The 19228-nt window shown below is 37.9% G+C and overlaps 1 protein-coding gene across 6 annotated transcripts in view; it reads left to right on the forward strand.

Moving 5' to 3' along the window:
* The window catches only part of SPR (G protein-coupled sex peptide receptor), a 2424528-nt gene that overhangs the window by 407741 nt on the left and 1997559 nt on the right, over window positions 1-19228 (forward strand). The window lies entirely within an intron of this gene.

Below are 19228 nucleotides of genomic sequence, written 5' to 3' on the forward strand. Positions count from 1 at the left end.
ACAGAGTCAATTAGAACCATAGAAAGTTAACACAGATAATCTTTCCCAAATGTAATAGTGTCCTAAGTTTTTCTTTTCGATCTTTCACTCTGAGTAGTGGGGGGGGGGGGCACATGTTTTAGAGGTTCGAAAAATATAGAGAAAAGCTTCAAGTTAGACAACGCATATGACTCTGCTGTGTTGCATGTTGTAGACCGTATAGTATATGCTCTTCTGGTATGCCATGTTCCTTGATACTTTTGTCACTCCTCCTCCTGAGAATTCAGGCTGGCTAGGGGCCTAGGGTTCAAATATTTCCCAAAAGCCTATTATCCCCGTTGAAAGAACAGACACGTCTGCTAGTACTGAATAACACGAACAGATAAAGGGGGAGGGTAATGAAAATTTTTTTTTGCACCCAAGAAAATATGCAAAATTTTCCTGGGCGCAAAAGCGTAAAATACCTAAATGCGGGCTTGTGTGCAAGAAAAACGGAAATGAAACAGAATCAAATATTTATTTTATTTATTTATTTAACAATCACCAGATACAGCTCAGATGCCATTTTATACTGGATATCTAACAACAACAACAACAACAATGGAAAGAATTTGGGAAGGTATAGGCCAGCCTATTTAATAGGTAATTAATAGGTTCGATTCCCGCTGCCATCCCTTCATTTGCCCGGCAGGACTGAGGGAAAATCTGGAAACTCCCAGTCAGGATGCTTGGCAGCGGGAATCGAACCCGCGACCTCCCGAATGCGAAGAAAACGCTCTACCACTTTTGCTACATGGATATATGAACAGGATAATTATTACTTGAAGAGATCAGCTAAGAAACTTCTTTCTTAGTGGCAAACGATCTCTGTGATGGAAGAGTACCTGTGGCAATGAAGATATTGTATACATTGAAGCTACTGTTTGAGTGATGGTTTTCTGTTTACAAATATTAAAGTACTCTAACACTAATTAAAACTTTGTATGTTTAATGATTCATGGAACAAACGCATACAACGTTTCAAGTGGAGTACAACAAAGTACGTTAGACAAATAGTTGGCTTCATAACAACAAAAAAGTTACTCATAAAGCATTATAATATTCGTTGGAACAAAGTTATGTCACTACAACGTAATACCCAGAGCTATTACTCATGAAAAGGTGCAAAATCATAAAATCAGTCGGGGGAGGGGGAGGCAGAAGAAGATACGAGTGGAAAACAAAATTAAAAAAAAAAAAACTCGCACTGGAATGTTTCAACATAGAAAGTTTATATTAGTGCGTTCAGAGTATAAAGAAATCAAGCCACATTAACAAAATTGCGAGTAAAATAAAGGGAGGAGTTTGTGCGGAATATTGCATTACAGAGAGAAATGGTACACACCGTTCAGTTTATAAGCGCCATATACAATATCTAGACATGGATCTTTTAAGGTCAACGAGGAAGTTCAGGATAGATCTCTTAAAAATGAAGTACACTGAGAAAAAAATTGTAGGTGGCGTACTTAAAAAGATAGCTTACATGCGTAGTTCCTGTAGTTTTTGGACTTAACGTACAGCAGACGTATAACTGAAAACGCATGTTTTATAATACTTTCTGTATAAGTGTTCCATCTATACGTACTTTTCGTATGAAACAATGTAGGCGGTCAGGATCTCGCATACAAATGGACGTATATAACATATAGCTGATGAAGGTAACATAAGTATATGCATGTGATATACGGAAAACTGTTAGATGTCAGACATCCTGCAACGGCATGATGTAACATGTAAGGGCAGTGCCTATGTAGCATATGGATAACGTAAGCTCCGTACTGATTTCTATAGTAAGCAAGAGGATACCGTATATTTATACAATATACGGCTGTCCGGAGAACGGATTTTTCTCTGTGTATGTCCAAAATGTCAAGAAGTGAACTTATTTTTCTAGGACACGGAACGTCAATATTTGAACATCCATAGCTATTAAACTATGTAAGACTATGTATACCGCTAACCAAAAGTCTACCCATTAATTACATATGAATTACTGTAAACATTCTACAAAGTATTACTTTATTCACCTTTCAGTAAGCAATTAACCAAGATTTTTGTTTTTTGAAAATATTAGGTGAATGGTAATTCCTCCCAAGTCTGTAAAATTTTGTACCTTGTTTTGAAATACTAACGTAGAATAGCTTTAGTAATCTCTACAGAAATATATATCTCTTTGAGCGTAATACTTAAGATGGCATCTTTACAAAATTTGCGAAGAAAAATGAAGTTACTGCTTCAAATTTCAACTAGTGGAAGTTAGTATGAAAGCGCACCGTCGAGGATAAATTGCTAACAGTTATTTTTATTGTATAAACTTAATACAATGTATAAAGAGAGAAGAAAGTATCAACGCCACTTCTACACCACGTGCAGTTCGAGAAGTATGGCATGATATACTCGTATTCTCAATACTGTTACCGGGAATGGTAACAGATATCTTTCACTTCCTGTTTTAGTAGAGAGTTTAGATGCGAAATGGAATATATTGTTGGGATGCAGAAAACTACTTATAACTATCTTCTACCGTATTTGTGTGATGGTGATCAACGTTAGTACCGAAAGTGGCAAGTTTGCTACTTACTGTTTAATTAGAGATGATTAATTTCATAAAACGCAAAATCAGTTGTATGAAAAAAGCTTATCGCTAACTTTTTCCAGCTTTCGTTCTATGCTGAATCAGCACTAGGAAGTTGTAATGATTTTTTTTTTTATCATTTCCTATTTTAAAGAAGTTAAGGATGTAGATAAAATTTATTTTGACGGACGCTAAATCGATTCCAGGAAGTAACTCTCTCTTATGGCCGATTTTGCTCTATAGTCACCAAAGTCAAAACCAGAGATAGTTGACTCCTACCACTTCCGATTTGAATTTTAGCTCTGTCAATGAATTGAATTCCTAAGTTATGATCTTCTACATCCTAGCCAAAATTGGTGATACAGCAAGTAGTTCTTAAGATGTTTCTTTCCCGAAAGGACGAACACACGAATATACATGGTTTTGGCCCTCCAACGGACAAATATATTGTGAATGGTAAGAGTTAAGGTGAACAAAACTTCTTGAAAACAAGGTATCACGGTATACACTTGTCGAACACACTCCTGTTTGTGTACGTGCTCACAGGTTCGAAGCCTACCGTGACTAGAAGCACTAGGACAAACACTAGAATAGAGATCAGAAACCCACTACATCAGTACCTCTTGTCATTTATTACTTTGCATTATATCCTTCGAGAGCTAAATTTAAATCTCCCGCTAGAGGTAATGGTACTATATTCTTTCATGAGCTGGCGGTAGATGCACATATTAAGTTTCTTGAAGTACTGCAATTTTACTGTTTGTTAATACTTCTTAACGAAAAAAAAAAAAAACAATGTTTACAAATACTGTGCAAAGGTCATTACGGTTACGTTTGTTGCAATTTGTGTTCAGTTCTATATTAACACGAGCGAAAGAATGAGTTTGCAGCACAGAACCAGGAACACATATCTTTTCCAGTTAACTATGTCGCCGGTTGTGAACTGCTCGGTCCCTCTACTCCAGAGCCTTCCTCAATTTGTTTCCCTCTCACTTGGTAAATATTTTTCTATGTCCCTTCCTCCTCATCGTTAGATTCAAACAAGTTATTTCACTTATCCATAAAAATACCATCAGTAATTTGTTCTCTGTTAGAGTTTTTTTTTTTTTTTTTTTTTTTTTTTAGAAAACAAGTAAAGAAAAGTAGCAGTGTGCACACTCTATGTATACCTACAAGTAAAAAGGTATTACCGATCATAAAATGTGCTATAAAACATATGCTAAATTATATAGTAGGATTGCCAACTTTTGAAAAATTGAAATACCGGACACCCTCCTGGAATACGTATACTCTTGAAGACTGTAACATTATCGGTCGTCAAAAATGTGAACAACTGAAAGTGGTTACTTCACATAAAATTGAGAGTTCCAGATTTCGAATTTAATAACTTTAGTTACTTTTGAAGCATTTATTAAACTCACTTATTCCGGTTTTAGTTGAGGCAGAACATATAATTTTTGTAGTCTACTGTCAAGGGCACCCATGTTGTGGTTTCCAAGGGGGCGGCAATTATAAGCGAGGTTTCAAATATAGTTTCAAATTTTGCTATAACTAATGTAAAAATTCTATTGGGCTTTCGATATTCCCAAGTACGATTTTCTCTTAGGGGGGGCAGCGCCCCACCTTGTCCCCCTCTGATAGGCGCCCTTGTCTACTGTTAATATCGTACTTAAAACAAAAAAAGCAAATATAATTATGGCATGCACAAAATATACTTGAAAAATATATCTTATCAGCTTCTCTGGGGCTGCTAATATCTCATAATGCATGCATTCTTTTACTAGATCTGGATATATTATTTAATTGTAAGATGTAGCTGAGGATGCTTCGTTCTTGAAAATGTACCTTTGTTCACCTTTAGCAGTTTTGATAGGTAAATTTTCCTGGCCTCAAATCTTCAGCAAAAATTCCACTCACGACAGGACGATATCAAAGCCAATTATAAGCTCTTCTTTTACCTACTCATCGACAAACGATTCCTTTCGTCACTCCAAAATAATTTTAAAAGGACAGAGAATAGAACTAGTAAGTCGAAAAAAATACCGGACATTTAACGTTCGGTTTTATGGTCGTAGCGGACACCGGACAAGGTCAAAAACCGAACTGTCCGGTGAAATACCGGACGGTTGGCAACTCTATTATATAAGTGTATATTCGTTGTTGGTATCTTTTGCTTTGCTTTTGTACACGGATATATTCACACTTGCAGAACAAAGAGTTAATAAAGACACAATTATAAATACCTCTAAGTAGCTGAGAAACAAATGTCTTACTTGGTAGTCAAATGTTAATTTTTTCGACGTAACACTAATTTCAGCTTCATAATTTGAATTATAATCTATGATTGCATCAGCATATTGTGTGAATCCATGAATATAATATTGAATTCTATACTTTAATTTGATGTATGTTGAACGAAAAATGAGTAAAATTAGGGTCTACGTTAATTTAATACTATAACATTTCTGAATAAAATCTTCCATTCTTTAAATTAGGACTTTTACTAAATATTTAGATGCAAAGATTGGTTTCGTTAAATCAATAAAACAATGTGTAACATTTTATGGCAATTTTATGGTTAGTAATTTCGTAAAACAAAGCCATAAAATAATTCACAAAATGTATTAATTTTGTTTTTGCATTGTAATTCCCCAGAGAAGAGATCCATTTCACGATTCTAGATGTAACAGAAACGTAATAAAAATGTCAAAATGTGGTCAGTTCTGTTGAAATATGTTTATATAGTAGTTTTGTTTGCCTCAATTAAAGTACAGCGACCGGCAACATGACAAGAGAATTAACTCTGATATCATCTTCGAAACGCAAACAAACATAATCCCTTATTTTATACCTTCTTTATCTAACAAATACAATACTATCACTTCATTCAGTGTTCAATACAAGTGGGCGAAGTATAAATGGATTTTCATGGCACACGACAATCGTTTCAGCATATGGTCATACTAACCCTAATAATAAACAATTACGCTAACAGGTGTCACTAGTTGCTCTATCACTTACATGTATAACGGAAGTCTCTTGTGGCCAAATGACAGTTTATATGTACGCGCCTTTGGCGTGGAAAAACGGTTTGATTTCTGGCGGGAGCTCGTGTTATTCGTTTTCCACGTTAAGTTGTAGATCAACGTCCCATACAGCCTTGCTGCTGAAACGAACTTAAATCAAATCAAAACTTGTATGTATAATAAGTTATTCAATAATTGAACAAATAGGCTGTATAGAGAATAGCTTCAATAGATACTTTAGGCTGTATAGAGTTTGAAGTGCTTGATGGACAAATTGAAGTTAGTTTCATGTAAACAATTAAGGCTTTTAACTAGGCAGGATTTTAACATACCGCGGAGAAATATCTAGTGTGTTTTAATATATAAACTAATAAGATTCTGATGATACCGTTACGTTTCTTTCCAACTGTAAAATATAATTAAAAATGACAAACTATTCAGTTCGACTTTGGTATGTTAAATTGGCATCATGGTACGAAATGCAGTGTTTATGGGCAAAGATGTAAAAATAATGACGAAGCTTGGATAGATTCATGGCGCAGTGCACTCAAGGAACATCATGAACTAGGAAATGCTCCCACAGTTAAGGCGAGCAAAATGTTGCGTTCCTCCTCCTGCATCTATTATGTTGAATTCGTCTGAAGTCTAGCACGAAATTCGAACACTTCGTATTGACATTTTAGCCAACTACACCTCCTCCCTCTTTTTCTTCCCTCTTGGGCTAAATTTTTAGAAAGAATCCTCCGTGAAGTTGGCTCGCCGTAGGTGCACTAATGATCTCTTCTAGTGTAATCGTTAGTGGCCCGTTAGTGCACCAATTTCCAACATTAGTGTTTTCTAGAAACACTAACGATGCACTGTCAATTGCACTAGATTTCATCGTTAGTGCTTTGGGGGTTTAACGTGAAGTTAGCGCCCCGCAAAGTTTTTTGCTTCTACCATCCATACTATTGAAGCACTGATGTTGGGAGTTGGAGCACTAAAGAAACACTAACATTTGCACTAGAACAGATCATTAGTGCTTTAGGATTTGGTGGGAATTTGACCCACTGAAAAATTCCCCGTGTATTTCTTACGGAAGTTTCTCACGGAGAGACATAATTGTTCATATCTACACAAATCGTAAAGCACTAACAAAACTATTAGTGTTTTCTAAAGAACAAACGATACAGTATCGATTGCACTAGGTTTCATCGTTTGTGCTTTCTGAGGAGCTAACATGAAGTTAGCATCCCAAAGTTTTTGCTTCTAGCGTCCATACTATTGAAGCATTAATGTTGGGAGTTGATGCACTAAAGAGCACTAGCAAAGCACTAACGATTGCGATGGAAGAGATTATTAGTACTCTTATAGGTTGAAACTTCACGGAAATTTTAAAAAAAAAAAACTTTCAAACACGGGTTTAGTTACTTTAAATGTAAATTCCAAATGCCAAATTCAATAACTTTAACCTTACGGGATTCCGAGATATGAACATCTTATTACTGTACAATATATATAAAAAAGGAATCCTGATTTCCTGACGGACGGACTGACCAATGACTAGAAAATATGGATTTCGTGACTTATGGTACAACTAAGGAAGGAGTTCTGGAAATTCCATGTAGAAGGGGAGGGGGAATTCCCGGTTGTAATTATTATAACAAGATTTTCATATCTCGGAATCCCATAAGGTTAGGGATACGAAGTTTGGTATTTGGACTTTCCATTTAAAATATTTAAAGCCATTGTTTAAGACTTATTTTTTAATATTTAATCCAAAAGGGAAGAAAAAAGGGTGGGTGTAGTTAACTAAAATATCCACACGAAGTATTGAAATTTCGTGCTAGACTTCAGAATTCAGAGGAATTCAATGTAAAAGATGCAGACGAAGGAACGCAAAATATTGCCTACCTTAATATATGGGTGCATTTTCTGGTTCATGGTATTCCTTGAGTGCACTGCACCATGAATCTATCTACGCTTAATTATTTTTGCATCTTTGCCCACGAACACTAAATTTCGTACTATGATTTTATATTTAATATTACCACTCGAAACTGATGACGATGACTTGACCAAAACAGGTTGCTAGAGAAGGGGGAATAAAATGCCAGATGACCTAACCTGTTCTAACAATGGAATTAAATTCCCTCTGTAGAAGCTAAATGACTATCAGTTCTGTAATTACCGGTGGAAGTTTGTGACTATTAAGTGGCGTACTGGATATCATGTTAGTTTTTGTACAGAGACTAACCAGAGTTTGTTTGTTAGAATCATTTGGTCAGACGAAGTTTACATCATGTAAAAGTGGTTGTGAACTGCCATGATTCTTACTACTTGGTACGAGAAAATCAATGTGATTGTTACGCACGAAACTACCGGAGGGTTTTTTTTCTTTCTAGCCCGAACGTTTGCAGATGCTTGTAGTCAACGTGGGATTTTAAATTTGTATACGGAATGAAGTCATACTAAACTTCCAATCAAGAACTTCCAATCAAGAACTTTTTCCTTGCCATCAACCATTATTTTTTAAAATTTTTTTGTTATAAACAATTTTTACCAGGTCATCATACTTACGTACTACTCCTTCCAGGGACGTCACAGGAATTCATTTTGAAGAGTCCAAACCTTTTCGGGTGGCCAAATTCAATGAGGTTGAATTATTTCAAAATTTGCAAAATTATCCCTAAAATTAGTCAATTCACAAAAAAGTATTTTGTTGGGGGAGTGGAGTTCGAACCCACAGGATATACCACCTGCATAGTCGCTGCCTTCTCCTATCTCATATATTGAATTGGATGATGAAAGAAATAAAAATATTCACTTAATACTATTTAGTGAACACATAACATCGAGCGTGGGCGGGTGCACGCTTCGTAATTAGGACCCCACAACTCGAATCCTACATCTAGCTGCCTGAGTGACGTTTTCTTAGGCATTCTGAATCCTGTCAAGCGAATACAAGAGGTACCTTCATACAGGGTGTCTGAAAAAGAATGTACTTTCTCAGAAAATTATTCTCGGGCTCTCTAGAAAGATGTTAGAATCCAATATGAATTTTTTCTACCTGTCTTACAAAGATTCAATATGGCCGCCTTTCGTGACACAGCAATTCTCTACTCGATAGCATATTTCCTTTCATACCCGAATCAAAACGTATCTTGTAACGGCAGCAAAGGCTTCTGTGATACATTCTCGCAGCTCTGTCAGATGTCGAGGCAATGGTGGGACAAAGTCGCGGTTTTTGGCAAAGCCCCATAAAAGAAATCGCATGATGTTATGCTGGAGACCTCGGGGACTATCTCAACGTTTCAACACCAGAACCAGTGCGACCTATCCAGTACTGTGGGAGGTATATATTCAGATACCCTCTCACAGAAATTGGGTAGATCTTCATTGTTAGAAAATGAAATCTCTGAAGTTCTCTTCAAGTTGTGGTACCGGTACCAACCACATCTGGAGCTTGTCAAGGTTCGAGTGTCCCGTTCCAGTTCCTTCTGCAAGGAAAAATAACCCATAAAGCTTCGTTCTGTACATAACAGCAAAGACGTTCAGCTTTGAAGAATCTCTGATATGCTCAAGAATTGACCGGGGATCTTCTGAACCCCAGTTTCAAACATTATCTCTGTTGACTTTGTCACTGATATGGAAGGTGGTCAAATCAATGAATTACCCTGTCCCTAAAACCACCTTCTAGGAATCCCAACATGTTATGTTTACAGTGAAGACAATGTGAAGTTCTTTTTTTTTTTTTTTTTTTTTTTTGTCATCTTCAGTTGCAGGTAGTTATAAGCCTTGAATGTTAAACGATTACGAAGAACATTCCAGACTGTTGAGCGGGACAGTGCTAACTCACGGCCCGCTTTTCGAGCTGACTTCATGGGGCTCCGTTGGAAGGATTGCCGAGCTCTATCCACTGTCGTTCCTGAATGCAAAGGACGGCCAGTGCAGGAAACCTGTCTGCATGTGTTGTATATGCCAACGCTTAATGGAATTCTTCTCAGATGGATAGACCACAAACTGTAGTCGAAAGTTGCGTTGAACTGTGATAACAGACGTTATCTCTGCGTATTCCACAGCACAAAATGCCTTCTGTTATTGTTCGGCGCCATCTTAAAAAAAATATGATCTTGGGAATGCCGGGTATTCCAATGAAAACTTGGAGTATCTAATAGCAATTCTTGTCACCGGCACCTCTCTCCATACACTGGGCACTAGAGAAATAAAGAATAGAGTACATTTTTTTCGAACACTCTGTATATAGTCTGATTCAAGCTTCTCCCAACCTTCCTTCTTATCATTCTCCTATTTTTTTCCAATGTAAACATCTCCACCAAGGGTTTCGTACACAAACGTGTAAATAAATAAACGTATAATTTGCCATTTTTACGTCAAGACTCAGATATAACACAATTTGAATTTTATTGAGATTTTCAATCTAATGTTACAGAACTTGCACAAAATTAGTCTTTTCTTAGAAACTAAGTGATTAAAAGGAAGTTGGTGTCCAATTAAGGCCTTCATCCGACATTATCGTTGGTTTACTAATGAGACCGCTCTGTTGCATTAAACTGATGAAATTCCGTCCATAATTTTTCGCGAAAGAATATCCATTTAATTCTATAGCCATCTCCGGTTTCCGCATATTGGCTAGCCGAGTGAAAAGATGGAACAGAAAATTACGGACACATTAGCGTTTTCCGACTGGTCGGCGTGCTCAATGCCAGTTCTAATCGGCAGCACCATAATATCTTTGCATTTAGTAATGTGATTATAGAGCTCCGTTGCAGACACGCCACAATCAATTCGTCCTGTGGGCCCCGTCGCCTAGCAACAGCTGGAACGCCACACTGTGACAAAGCAACAGGTCGTTCCACCAACTTGTGCGTGCGTTTTATATTTCAGCAACAATTTGTTTTTCAAACGTATTTTCAACTACGTTCTCTCTTCTTCCTTTGTTGACTTAAAAACAAAAATGAAAATGCTAGGAGAAGCTAAGGACGTGTGCATTGTATCCGTTCCCGCAAGCAAATAACAATGAAACTTTGTACCAACATCGGAAAATATCTCACAAACTGCCTTTTGTTTATAAGTTCACGGGTTACTCGAGATTAATCTATAAAATAAAACACTAACAATTAGTAATCATCGTGACATCAGAGGAACAATGTATATATTTATACAGGGTGTCTCAAAAGTCCTCTGACATAGGGTAACTCTATTATTATCAGAGTTACAACAAAATGTAAGAGGGGAAACCGTCGCCAAATATGTTTTTAATCTAAAGTGAATGATTTTTTTTAATCGAACGAGCCGTTCAGGCTGTATACTCACCAAATGTTAAATGAAAATGCAACGTTGCCATTTACCTGGACTCACAACATAAGTGAATAAAGCTATTGTCTTTCATGCTAACGTGTCGACGGCCAGCCCCCATTTCAAACATTCTCCCATTCACAATAATCTTACAAAATTTATCCACCTACCGGTAAATGACGGTTGCATTTTCATTTAACATTAAGTGTATAGAGTGTATAGCCGAAATGGCTCATCCGATTTTTTTAAAACAAAATCTCCAATCTAGACCGAAAGCACCATATATGGAGATGGTTTCTCTTCTTATATTTTTTCTAACTCTGATAATAAAAGTTACCCTATGTCAGGGGACATTTGAGACGCCCTATATATATATATATAATTAACGTCAATTATGCGCTTCAATGGGTTAAAATAAGAAAAAATAAAATTGTCCCGTAAGTCAGTTACTTTTTACTATACCGAAGCGCTGTCTGATATCGGAAATTTTCGATCATTTTTATATATATATATATATATCTCCCTCTGTCTCAAGTTCTACCGTCAAACTGAAAGAATAAAAAACATCTCAGGTCCGAACCTCATTTATGTTGTAAATTTGATCAAGATCAGTCCGGTAGTTCAAGAATTGAGTCAGAAACATTGAGACTTTATTTATATATATATATATATATATATATATATATCATCATAGATATTCTGCCTTTATTGGCTGGTCACTTGCCGCAGCTGAGAAGCTTCCATGCTCCACGATCCTCCGCTAACCTTTTCGTCTTCGCGTATGATCTTTCTGTTTTAATATCATCCATTAATTGTAGTCTCCTTCGCCCCCTCCCTCTCTTTCCCGCCACCATACCCTCTAGGACGTCCCTCATGATACAGTCTCTTCTTAGGCAATGTCCCAACCAGTTTCTCTTCCTCTTCCTAATAATATCTAAAAGTGTTCTTTTCTCACCCACCATTTCTAACACTCTCTCATTCGTTTTCCGCTCGACCCAACTAACTCTTTCCATTCTTCTCCACACCCACATTTCGAAGGCTTCCAGTCGATTTTCGTCACCCTTACGCAATGTCCACGTTTCCGCCCCATACAGCACAACACTCCACACGAAGCATTTTATGAGTCTTTTTCTCAACTCTTTGTTCAAGGTCCCACAAAACAGACTTTTCTTTCTTTTAAAGGCTTCTTTCGCCATTCCTATCCTTGCTTTTATTTCACGTTCGCATTTCATGTCATTACTAAGAACACTACCCAGGTATCGAAAACTATTCACTTGTTCTATTTTCTCCCCTCCTATTTTTATATTTGACACAGACCCCTTCGTTCCAATCACCATGGCTTTTGTCTTCCTAACATTTATTTTCATCCCATATTCTTCAAAGCCCCTTCTCATTTTTTCTAACATTTTATTGATTTTCTTTTCAGATTCTGCAACAAGGGCCATATCGTCTGCAAATCTTATGCATCTAATCATTCTACCTCCTACCGAAATGCCATCATCATCTATTCCTGTTGCCTTTCCATTCCTAATCTCAGATATAGCCTTTTCAAACTCATCCCGAAGAATACTAAATCCTTTATCATCCTCGCCTACTTCATTTTCCACTTCAACATTTAGGCTACACGGTCTATCCCTACTCTCATATAATTCTTCAACGTATTCTTTCCACCTTCCTATGACCTCATTTCTCTCGCTGACTACCTTCCCATTCTTATTTTCTACTGCCATCATGATACTCCCTTGTTTCCTCCGAAATTCCATAGATTTCACCTCCTTGTACATTTCCTCATATTTCCCAACTCTTTCTAATTCTTCTATGTCCTCGCATTTTCTTTTGTAAAACTCTTCCCTCGCTTTGTCTGTTTCTCTTCGTAATTCATTATTTAACTTTCTGTACATCTTTCTGCCCTCTTCTGTATCAACCTGTTTCCACATCTTCCTCTCCCTCATTTTCTGCAACATCTGCTCTGTAACCCATGGTTTCTTAGCAGTTTTGTGTTCGCGGTAACCTACTGTTTCTTCTGCAGCCTGCTGTAAGCAACGTTTAATATGTTCCCACCGTGCGTTACTACCTGCGCCTATCCTTTCCTCGTTTGAACATTTTTCTTCGAATTTTTCAGCGAAAAGATTTCTAATTTCCTCGTTTTTCAACTTTTCAGTATTCAACACTTTGTTACCTACTTTTCTTCTGCCTACATTTTTCAGTTGAATATCTACTTCGGCCAGCACAAGATTATGATCAGAGAAAATATCACCCCGGGAAGGGTCTTCGCGTTCTTTAAGCTATTCCGATACCTGTCCTGAATCATAACGTAGTCTATCTGATATCTTCCGCCGTCTATTGGTGATTTCCATGTATATCTTCTTCTCTTGTGCTGATTGAACCAAGTGTTCCCAATTACTAGTGAATTCTGTCTACAAAAATTCACCAGTCCCTCTCCCCTTTCATTTCTTTCGCCTAAACCATATTTGCCTACGATACTACCTTCCTGTTTTTCTCCCACAACTGCATTGAAATCTCCCATTAGAATTATGCATGCACCCTTCTTCTCCCTATCTATAATTTCTTCTATTTTCTCATAATTTTCCTCTACTTCTTCATTTGCATGCGAAGTCGTCGGTGCATATGTCTGTATCACCACTAGATCCTTCGTTTTCCCTTTAAGTCTTAACATCATAACTCTATCATCAATAAATTCTACTTTCACTACCTTCTCCTTTAAGCGCTTTCCAAGAATTATTCCTACGTCATTATGACCGCCCTTTTCATTACCTGAGTAAAACATTCTATATCCTTCGCTGTTCAATACCCCATTACCTTCCCATCTAACTTCACAAACTCCTACCAAATCTAAATTATTTTGTTTCATTTCTTCTTTAAGATTTTCTAATTTTCCTCCCTGTAACATAGTACGTACGTTCCATGTCCCTATCCTAAATCTTTTGCTCTTCCTTGTCTTTCTTTCTCTGTTTGTCTTCCCCCCATTATTACTTTCTCGTCCAATAGTCCTTCCCAAGCCATCCCCCTCCCGGAGATCCGAATGGGGGGATATTTTACCTCCGGAACTACATTTTGACCTGCGAAAGACCATTGTTCATATGTTCTCTTTTCGCTGCTAGCAAAGATGATGATATATAGGGCCGGATTTAGGGGAGGCAAAGGTGCACGTGCACCCCTCTCAGTTGTTAATATACACTACCTAAAGTGAGGAGCTATCAGTGAGTTTTGCGAAATCAATAGTTTCAGTCAATTTTCTGAAGGTTGAAGGAAAAGGATTCATCGAAACCACACACTTAGCATTTCCAGAGCAATTCCTCATTCACATCACAGATGCCTAAAGGCATTTAAAAACCTCAAATTTAATTCAAATGCTGGATCTGGCCCTACACTATGTAATCAAAAGTATCCGGACACCTGGATGAAAATGACTTACAAGTTCGTGGCGCCCTCCATCGGTACTGCTGGAATTCAATGTGGTGTTGGCCCACCCTTCCACTTTCGCAGGCATACTTTCAATCAGGTGCTGGAAGGTTTCTTTGGGAATGGCAGCCTATTCTTCACGGAGTGCTGAACTGAGGAGAGTTATCGATGTAGGCCGGTGAGGCCTGGCACGAAATCGGCGTTCCAAAACATCGCAAAGGTGTTCTATAGAATTCAAGTCAAAACTTTGTGCAGGCCAGTTCATTATAGGGATGTTATGATCGTGTATCCACTCCGCCACAGGCCGTACAGTATGAACAGGTGCTCGATCAAGTTGAAAGATGAAATCGCCATCCCCGAATTGCTCTTCAATAGTGGGAAGCAAGAAGGTGCTTAAAACATCAATGTAGGCCTCCGCTGTGAGAGTGTCACGCAAAACAACAAGGGCTGCAAGCCCCTCCAAGAAAATCACGACTAAACTATTACACCACCTCCTACGAATTTTACTTTTGACACTACACACGCTGACACGTTCACCGGGCATTCGCCATACCCACATCCTATCATCGGATCGCCACATTGTGTACCGTGATTCGACACTCCACACAACGTTTTTGCACTGTTCAATCGTTCAATGTTTACGCTCTTTACACCAGCGAGGCGTCGTTTGACATTTACCTGCGTGATGTGTGGCTTATGAGCAGCCACTCGACCATGAAATCCAAATTTTCCCACCTCACGCCTAGCTGTCATAGTACTTGGAGTGGATCCTGATGCAGTTTGGAATTCCTGTGTGATGGTCTGGATAGATGTCTGCCTATTACATTTTACGACCCTCAGTCAACAGACGAGGTCGGCCTGTACGTTTATGTGCTGTACGTGTTCCTTCACGTTTCCTCTTCACTATCACATCAGACACAGTAGACCTAGGGATGTTTAGGAGTGTGGAAATTTCACGTACACACTTGTGACACAAGTGACACCCAATCTCCTGACAACGTTCGAAGTTCGTGAGTTCCGCAGAGTGCCTTATTCTGCCTTCTCACGATGTCTAGTGACTACCGAGGTCACTGATAATGAGTACCTGGCGGTAGGTGGCAGCACAATGCACCTAATATGAAAAACGTATGTTTTTGGGGTGTCCGGATACTTTTGATCATATATATATAATATAGATTTAGTTAGTTAGGTAGGTAGGTAGGTAGGTAACCTGAATATTTGTTTGCTCGAGCTGTTCGGATTATCAAAAAGTTCGGATTACTAAGGAATGATATAAAAACGCCCAAAACGAATTTAAAATGCGTACATATATTTACTAGAAGTAATTATCATTGTCCATCAATTTTCTTAAAGAAATCTAGCCTTCTTTGCGATAATATCCCATTTCACATGTTATTTTTGGCCCTCTGCTCCACTTTCCATGTGTAAAGTGCTTGTTCACTATCCACATTTTCAGCTGTTCTCGAAGTATGTCGCTTTTTCGGGCACATTCCGAAAAACAATGAGAGATTATCTTATCTCTCTTTCTTTTAATGTCAAACACGATCGATTTTCCAATACCGTATTCTGAAACAAGTTTTCCTAAACTTTCTTTATTGTCCAGTTGCTTCATAATCTTGCACGTGTCTTCTAAAATTAGAGCAACATGTGTTTTTTTTTTTTCGATGACATCTTGACAACGCACGCCTGACTCCACGCAACTACAGTACGTGTTGTACTTCATACTGTACTCCTGAAGATGGATCTGACTATTCCCGACAGCTTTGTTTAGGTTTGTTTATGGTTGCATTGTTGCAAAATGAAAATCTAAAAATACAGTATGTAGATATGGACGAAAACTGAAGGCCGTTTGGAGTAGCGCAGCGTTCGGAGTACCGTGCGTGCGGATTAACGAGTTTTTACTGTATATATACAGAGTGATTCTTTTAAAACTCACGGATTTCATTTGGGTCTAGAATTTCTAAATGAAGTCCGATTTTTATGCGGTTTGTTGCAAATGATCAAGGAAGGATGGGAGAGTTATGGGATTATAATTACTGGTTTAAATTCACCCGGGGTAATATCAGTCACGCCTCAAGAAAAACAGCAAATATTCGCCAGTGTACCTTACAATTGGAATCAAGTGCGGTGCGGTTTGAAGATTTGAGTTCTCTTCGTACATGGCACTTCTTCAGTAGATTTTTGTTTCTAAGCGTGTTTTCGTTTGTTTAGTTAGTGTATTTATAAAAAATGTGTCCGATATATGATATATGTCTGATTGCCACAAAGGAAAGTGAGATGAAGTTGATATCCCCCCAGAATAAGCCTCAAATCTGCCCGCCTCTCAGTGTTGAAGACAACTCGGCTTCCCTGATCCTCAATAGGATTGTGTTTCAACATCATAAATATTTTGAACATCACTTAACCAAAAAAAAAAAAAGAAAAAAAGAAAAAAAAGGAAGGAAAGAAAAAATGATAGGTCTTACCAATGTTGAACACAAATTTGCGCCGCTGCAGTCAAGGGGTCTACTGGGTCCGAACCTCCCTTCAAAACTTCTAACTCAACATACTTTTGTACATTTTTTTCAATAAAACTATACTTGTTTAAGTGAGAAATAATCCATGTAGCATGAAAATTTGATCTCACACTTCGTCTGTACTCTTTCTGCTATAAAAACAATCTTGCTCTAATTTTTTTCTGAAAATATAGGTGAACGTATTTTACAATTACCTTTCGTCTTTATGCGCGCAGGATAATAACCGTTCAATAATACACAGACGAAGTGGCTTGCAGTATTGGACACATCTCCAAATGCTTGGAGTTCTTCCATCAAAAATTTCTGGGTGCATTCATGGGTTTATTCAATATAGAGTATTTGGTTCAACTATATACCACAGGAGCAGTCTGTGGTCGAAATTTCTTATTTGCGTAACTTGAATTTCTTGAACTGTATTATTGCAAGCATTTTTTAAAACCGTTATAAAAATACTATACAATTTAGGAACTACGGGATAGTAATTTTTCGTTTTAACCGACTTTTTTGTTACACGACCACCACGGAACCAGATCCTGGTCGAATAACAGGTAAACTTTCTTGTTATGCTTGGCTAACAGTGAAAGATTCACGCAGGGTCACCCACTTCTCCAAGGCTACGCTTTTGTAATTTTAGTATTAAATCGATAGAGTAAACACAAACACGAATTGTTCGGTTGATCAATCTGTGCGACAAGAGGCTAAAAAACATACTTGGTAGTATTTGACAACGAGACAAGTGTTGAGGCTGTCTCGTCTCGAAAAAAAAAACGTCATCTAATCTTTGAAAATGTATCGTTAGTGTTGGAAGAGTTCTGTCATGACTTATTTCGTAGGCAACCCAAGTGCGTGGTAGTTAATACATTATTTGAATTGTGGATATTTCTATTCCCAATTCCTTGCTAGAGTCCTGGTATGCTCCAGTGAATAAAGTGTAAGATTCATCGCTTGCTCGAGCAACTGTAGGAAACAGGGCGTGTCAGCACAAACACTTTAAACCATGGTGATGGCGTGATTTTGTAATTCAGCCCTTGGAGGAGAGATAGTGTGGGGGGGAGAGTGTATATTATGAAAGTGGATCATGATGCTGTTTGAACCCACCAACTGCAGCACATTCAATATCAGGTCATGCTTCGGAGCCTGCGTTAATACTACAGTAAGTAACGCCTCTCATATCATCGCTGTGATTCATATTCAAAACACAGAATCTTAAACTTACAATGCAATTTCACTACGTACGTTGCATTATTAAATAGTGATTCTGAATTGGCATCAAGGTGAAATAGCCATTGGAAGCACTGATCTGTTTGCCAGATTAACGTATCATTTACAGTTGAAAGGTGAAGTATCTCCCTTACATGTTAATAACATATAAAGAAACAGTAACATCATGCTTATAGCAGTCAGTAGCGCAATTCTGTCTTCAACATTGATGGAAGGGGGAGGAAGGGTTAAGACCGTTCCCATGATCTTTTTTAAAGCGATGTTCAAAATATTTCTGAAGCTGGAAAACAATGCTATGGATGATCAGAGGAGCAGTGTTCTCTTCAACATTACGAAGCGGACAGATTTGAGATTTATTCTGAGGGACATCAATTTCATCTCACTTTCTTCTGCGGCAATCGGACACAAATCATCACATTTATGCCCACTCCCAAAAGCACATTTAAAATCGGATTATTTGGGGGACAGTCACCCCAGTTCCAAGATTTGAGGAGATGTGTCCCCCTTCATTCCTCGGGATTTGCGCCAGTAGTAGCAAGCAGTAAGCGCCGATAATTCACCTTTTCTGAACTTCACCAATAGTAGTGATAATCAAGCCATAATCAACGTTATTTTTACAATTTGGAATAGCACTAATTCTACCGGGAGCTTCCAGGACTAACTTAACAATAACAGTTAACACACTTTTATATTTCCATTTTTCAAAATTGAAGATTATACTCGTATCTTGACTCTAAGCCAGAATCGCTGCTACAGTTTTTGTTAGTAAGCACATACATCGGAGCGTTAAGATATGTTTGCAACAGCAACCAATTCTATGAACCAAGCACGTAGCTAGGATTTCGTAATAGGGTGGGGGGTCCGTGACGAAGTATTGTGGTTATCATACCAGGGGCTCGAGCATTCTAAATTATTGGCAACATATATAGGTTCGTTTAGCCGGGATTTCGTAATGGATGAGCGGGGGAAGGGCGTGGCATGAAATACTATGGTTATACACGAGGGGCTCGATCAATCTAAACTATTTTAGTGGCAACATACCCATATTAGTTTATTAGAACGCTCGATCAATCTAAACTATTTTAGTAGCAACATACCCATATAAGTTTGTTAGGACAACAAAATGATGATATATTAGTAAGTATTTTATT

This window comes from Thermobia domestica, chromosome 9 (genome assembly GCF_964235325.1).
Source record: "Thermobia domestica chromosome 9, izTheDome1.hap1.1, whole genome shotgun sequence".
NCBI lineage: Eukaryota > Metazoa > Arthropoda > Insecta > Zygentoma > Lepismatidae > Thermobia > Thermobia domestica.